Below are 6,920 nucleotides of genomic sequence, written 5' to 3'. Positions count from 1 at the left end.
AATTTTTTTTTTTTTTAATAAACAAGATTTGTAGGCATCGTGTATAAATATTTTAAAAATACACGTACCCATCATGGGTATGGACAGCAAGGAAAATCTGGACGGAAAAAAGTCCGGCCCGAATGAATAAGGCTGATAAAGCCTACTCTTTAATCGTAAAGTGACTGAATGTAAATCAAATGTATGCTTGGCTATTACTTGATTATTTTTATTAATATTATTAAAGGTTTAATTTCAAAAGTTAGTACCTGTATCAGTCTCTTGTTAAACGGGAGCGTGGCCACGCGGAATCAATAGGACACGCTAACAATTCTATTAAAAATATTTATAAATATTTAAAAAATGAATAAATAAAATATTTTAAAAATACCAAAAATTAATATTAGAAAAGTAACAAATTAAAAAAAAATACCTGAAAAGAAATCTAAAAAAATACCCAAATGTTAAATAAATAGAAAAACGGCAAAACACAATATAAAGTAAGATAATAAAAAATTAAAAAAAATAAAGAAAAGATGTACATCTTAAGAAATTAACATGAAATTAAAGTATTGGCCGTAAATTAATTAGTATGAAAAATAAAATGATGCTAGTCTGAATCCGAATTTACAATATCCCTTTAGAGGCCAAATGTCAAACCTATGAACGAAAACACATAAGGAGAACGAAAAAGATATAATTTGAACATTTCCATGACTATACTTTCGACTAGTAAAGAGATAGGAGTGTATATGGGTCAATCATCATTCAGTTGGAGTGGCACCAGTATTCTCATTAATCCTGAAAAGAAACAACCTAAATTATAATGAAATTGGGGATTGCAAACAAAATTCAAAATTGGATTGTTGACATGGCACATATAAATGCCTAACAAACAAAAATATTTCAAGAGAAATTCTATTTGCAGTTTTTAAGTGGAGACTACATATACAGATCATTTATTAAATGAGAAAAAATATTATTTTATGAGAGATTTTTTGTAATTTTAATAAATTTTAAAGATAAAATTACTTGGACCTGCATTACAGTTCCTATTTGAATATTATACGTAGCATTGTTCTAAAAAAAATTATATTTGATTTTTCAGGTTAAGAATTTGCTGCAGTCACATCAATTTGGAATCGTCTAAATAGTATAAGAAATTTTATAAATTAGTACTTGAATCTCCTACTTATCAAAACGATACTCTTTTACCCTGTTCCATTTGTCATGACCTATACACTTGTGGTAGAGTTTAGGGACCATCACTTATGCAAATGAATAGCAACCAACATCAAACGACCAAATAATCTGTGGGCAGAATTTAGGCATTTGTTTACTGTTTTCTCAAGGGAAATCTTTTCACCTCAGTAAATTCAGAGTTTGAATGCCTTAGGCACTGGCTTTTAATGGATTTGAATACACTTTAGCCACAATGTCGCCTTGCCAAAATCGCATTAGCCACCAACAATTGGGTCAACCGTTTTCAATAAATCAAACTAGGCTTATATCATGCTACAATAAAATTGGTCTTACATCATGCTGCATAAATTCATTTTTTCAGTTTCACAAAGCCACCACACGTGTCTTGAAACTCATACATATATCCTTGTAGAACATAAAAACCATACTTCCAGTTCTAGCAGAGTATATATAGTTTGTAATATTATTTGTAGAACATTACTAATAAAATAAATATGAAAAATTCTATACACTATATTATCATTCTACTTGTATCCTATTAAGTAAGATGTGATATATTTATCACTATTAAATAATCATTTATTACATACTTCTTTATTATTAAATAATAATAAATACACCACATCATATATAGTGAAATGCGAGTGGGATGGTAGTGTAATGTATAGCATTATTCTTATTTGCAGAACATTAGCATGTTTGATTATTATTATTGCATTGGTATCTTACATTGCTCTATTGTACATGACCTAAACAATGGAAATTGGCACCCGTCACCTTCTAAGAGGTTTTGGTATAAGTTTTAACTTAAATACTCTCAAACAGACTACAAAGATGATCGATTTTCTATGGGAGGGAAGAGACACTGTCATGATTACGAGCTCTGGCCACCATTGAAATTTTTGAGGGGAGGGAAGAGAGAGACGAAACGAGAAAAGGGAGAATCGAGTTTTTTGTGTTGAACCATGACTTGGGCTTAAACTGGTTCAGACACATTGGTGTGCTTAGGGGTGATAATGGTCTGGTTCGGTTTGTTTGGCGGGAGGGGGGGTTGACCATATTTTTTCCGAACTGAACCAAACCGAACATCTTTAGGATTTGGTCAGGTCGGTCCAACCCTTCTTTTTATTAAAAAATTGATTAATAATAATTTATTTAAAATATTAAATTAAAATTAAGTGACTTATTAAATAAAAATTACATAATAAATTATACAATTATTAATATATACAAGTATTATATATTATAGTTATACATTAAAAAATATAATACTTATATAATATTGTGATATATTAATAATTAATTATATACAATTATTTATATAAATAATATATATAACAAAATATCTATATATTTTTATTTTTATTCGGTCCGGTCTAGTCTGATACAATGTAAAAAAACCCCTGGACTGGGACCGTACTGAATGAATTTGATCCTATAAAATTTGGATCGGACCGAACCCCGTCCAAAAAATGACAGGTCTGGTTAGTTTTTTCGGTACTCCTGACCTGCTGAATTTCACCTCTAAGTGTGCATGCCGTGTAACTTAAAGGGATGGGTAGCTGATTATATTTTCTCATAAAATTTTTGTTTATTTAATTGACGTCTATACGGGCAAGTACTCTTATAAACTATCCAGGTGATTTGTGAAAAAATGGAACCCATGTGAAAGAATTCTCTTGATCATGTTAGGTCTCACTTCTTCTGTTTTTCAAATGGAAAAGTCTATATGCAGTCTATGTGTGCAGTCGGCACACAATCGCTTGATAGCTTGGTCCCACTTTTTTATTTTTTAACTCACTTTCTCTCTCCTTTTTCCTAGCAGATGACTTGCTCTTTCTCTCCACCCATCTCTTTATCTTTGTTCTGCACTTTGTCGGTGGACCTTAATCCAAACCTTCTGCATATTTCAAAGAAGCAAAGTCATTCTTAAAAAGCTTCCTATACTCCTCACCGAATATCGTTTTCTCAGTGAATTTAGCCGACCCAAATTTTGAAACTGCTAGAGAGTTGAAGGAGATTGCCTGGGATATCATGATTGAAGTAGGGAAACCAAACTTGGCAAATTATTTTCCTATGCTCAAGAAGATCGATCCCAAAGGCATCAAGTAGCGCTTGACAGTTCATTTAGGGAAGCCAACAGAACTCTGATCGCATGATCAGCCAACGATTGCAGTTGAGAAAAATGCTTTTATTTAAAAAAAAATAAGAATAAGAATAATGCATATAACTATTTTAGCCTATGTTCTTTTTGGGGGAGTGAGGTGTCGGTCTTGGAACTTGATCTCATTAGGGCGGAAGATGAGCCAAAAGATGACTTTTGCTCCTATGGCCGATTCAGACTTAAGAGAGAGAGAGAGAGAGAGAGAGAGAGAGAGGAGTTAAAAAGAAGGAAAAATAAATAAAAGAAGAAGTAAACAAGAGATGAGTTACACATTATCGACGTCCAGCAAGTGGATCGTTACGTGAGTCATTTTTCTCGTGTGAATCTTCGGCTTCGTATCAATATAAAGTTCCATGAAGCCAAACTTTATTCCTCTCGTACAAAGTCCATTTATATATATATATATTTATTCCTATTGTACATCCGTTTCTTGCATATGCCAATTGCACGTAGCAGTTCTGTTTTCAAATAGACTTCACAAGACTTGTGCATGCTACGCCTGAATATTTATTACTCATTTAACAATTTCCTGATCAGATTCATATATTATATCTATCTTTCTTCTATTTATAGAAAGTATTCCAATAAAAAAATATATATATATTAGAGTGTCTTTATCTTATCTTCTTTAATAAGCTTCTCTTCTCCAAAGAAATAAAAAATAAAATAAAATGCATCACATCGTTGATATTAAGCAAGTAATATCTTCAATAAGACCAAAATAAAAATCAGTTCTGCCTAATACTAAAACAATTATGGAGAAGTACGGCTTCTTATCATCTGAAACTTCCGGGCTCAGATGGTCTTTTTGACATAGCATTACCTTGTGTTACCACATAATTTATTAAAATATATATATATATATATATCTTCTCAACAAAACCGAATCCAAAAATATACAAAAGGGAAAGACAGGAATTCTAAATTTTCTTTACTAATTTTCTGTTTTTATTTTTAATTTTTTTAATAAGCTACTTGTTGGAACCACTTCAAAAGGGTCATATGATCGTTAAGTTTGATCTTATGATGGTTAACTTTTAAATGACCCAATAATATTATTCAAAATTATTTATTAATTTATTAAAATTTTACATTCACAAATGAGTTATTCATATGACAAAATAAAGTCAGAACACTTCCATTTGACTGAACCAATCACGTCTTATTTACTTGTGGATAAAATTAAAAATAAAAAATAAAAATTAATATACAGGAAGCATTTTGATTATATAAAATCAGACTGATAAACTCAGGAATTCATGAAGAACAAATTTAAAATAACAAGTATCAGCAAAAGGACAAAAAAACTGAGAGTTGGAATCGAGAGCAGAATTACTGTAAGTAGCTGAGAGAGAAGAGGATACCTGGAACCGCATGATGGCCGCCATATCGAGAGTCCGATTAGGGAAGGGCGAAATGGTCTGGAATTGCCAAAGAACACTAGCACAGCCAAGAGAGAGGGAGAGTGAGAAAAATGGACGGAGAGAAAGATAAGGATGAAATAGAGAGAGGAAGAGAGAGAGAGAGAGAGAGAGAGAGAGAGGTGCTCATCGGCAAGGCGAGACAGCACCAGTGTGGCAGCTGGCAAAGCGTGGGAAGGGGCAGCAGCGGCCCCAGCGTGACTCTTGCGAGAAAGAGAGACGGAGATACAAGACTGAAATCATGACCGCTGCAGATAGTGTCAATTTACGGAATTTGTTTAGTGACAATCTATTGTAGCCGTAACAAGTTAAACAGCGACGCAATAGAATAATTCCAGCCAAACTATTTGCTGCGACAATAGTATCTACGAAAAAAAAGTTCTCTCAAAATAATAAAAATCTTCTTTTTGCGTTCATATTGTAGGTGCCGTAAAAAGTTTAAGCCGCATATATATGTCTCTCTATTGATTGTAAAAATAAAAATAAATAAATAAATTAAGTGAAAAAATTTATAAAAAATCAAATCTAATTAATTATCTAAGAATCATATAATATATGCATGTGCTGTACATCTATTGACTCCTTGGTGGGTTGGACCAATAACTCATATTTCTATAATTATTCTAATAATATTTTATTTAATTTTTAATTTTTATCTCACTGTTTAACTAAGCAATGTTTATAATTTATTAAAATTTTACGTTCATTGATGAATTTTTCATATGATAAGATGAAGTACTCAGAACACTTCCCTTAGTAATTATTTATCGGTTAAATAAAAGAAAATTTAATATATAGAAAGCTCTAATAAATAATTACAGCAAATTAATCTTTTATAAATTTTCAGCATTAAAACCCACATAAAGGACAAAACCTGCCCAGATATGAACATTTATTGTATTGGTTTTGCACATGTAAGATTGAGAACGCAACGATAAGGATTAAGGCTGGGCAACTGGGCCGGATTTTTTTCTGGCCCGGTCCGGAACCCAGATGACCGGGTTCCGGTTACGGGCACCGGCCCGGAAAACACCCGGGCCGATACCCGATTTCTAAAACCCGGGTGAACCCGGGTCGGGTACCGGATTTAAAACCTGGTACCCGGGTTTTTAAAAAACCCAAACCCAGTGCCAAAACGACGCCGTTTTGGCACTGGATTATATCCCTCGGCATCTCGATTCCCCCCCCCCCCCAATCTGACTCTCTCTCTCTCTCTCTCTCTCTCTCTCTCTCAAAATCTTCCCGAAACCCTAGCCTCATCCCGTCGTCGCCGTCATCCACTCATCCCGTCGCCGCCGTCATCCTGTCGTCGTTTCATCTGGTCATCCTCAGAAACACTACAAATCAGGTTAGTTTTTGATGTTTGAAAATTTTGATCCCTCTCTAGGAGAAGCTGACTCTCCTTGTCCCTCTTGAATCCACCTCTTCTTTGATTCATTTCCCAAATTTTTAGACGTGGGTGTCTTCTATTTTTGTTTGTTGTTTCAGTGATGGAGGTGATGAGGGTAGTCCTCGTGAGTTGAGTTGGTTGGGAGATGTGGTGTAGAAATCATTTGTGTGGTTCTAGTTGTTTTTGTTGATTGATTTGGGACCGGGTCTGAGTAGTGAGTTGGGCCAAGAATTTAATGAGCTGGGTTTGTGAGGGATTGCTGCACAGGGAGTGTGAGCCCGATTGCATTACAATGACCGGTTTGGGGTCAGTTATGTTGGACTTTTCAATTGTTCAAACTAAGCAATAATACTCTTGAAAATGAAGTTTGTTTTGGTCTGGGTTTTCTAATCTACATGGTTGCTAATTTTTCCGAAAGTGAATGTGAGTTGATGGACGTTAATAAGTGTGGGTTGATATTAAAGGAAGATGGCATGATAGTAGCTAGTGGCATCTGGGTTTATCATGTATAGCTGATGATGCCTTAAACTAGAGTTGTTCAACACTTTTTGAGCTTAAGATCAGATCACAAACATTCGCTTGAGTTCCAAGTTTTCTTAAAGGATTCAATATTTAAGTAATGAACAACATGATCTTGTGCATGTTAGACAGATATCTTAATATATTTTAAGAAAATAAAAAACAACAAAAGAATTACAACTTTAATTATTAGATCCAATTAATGTTTTAGCTAGAAATGAGAGAGAGAATCTCCAAATCTCCA

At 33.5% G+C, this 6,920-nt stretch overlaps 1 long non-coding RNA gene across 1 annotated transcript; it reads right to left on the bottom strand.

Moving 5' to 3' along the window:
- Positions 1–532: 532 nt before the first annotated feature.
- Positions 533–5,126, bottom strand: LOC122297546. Its single transcript, XR_006238810.1, has 2 exons — positions 4,711–5,126; positions 533–780 (listed from the first exon to the last, which is right to left on the bottom strand). It is a non-coding gene; the product is annotated as an uncharacterized LOC122297546 (long non-coding RNA).
- Between the last annotated feature and the right edge of the window lie 1,794 nt (positions 5,127–6,920).

This window comes from Carya illinoinensis, chromosome 15 (assembly GCF_018687715.1).
Source record: "Carya illinoinensis cultivar Pawnee chromosome 15, C.illinoinensisPawnee_v1, whole genome shotgun sequence".
NCBI lineage: Eukaryota > Viridiplantae > Streptophyta > Magnoliopsida > Fagales > Juglandaceae > Carya > Carya illinoinensis.
This window is presented reverse-complemented; position numbering and strand designations above follow the sequence as displayed.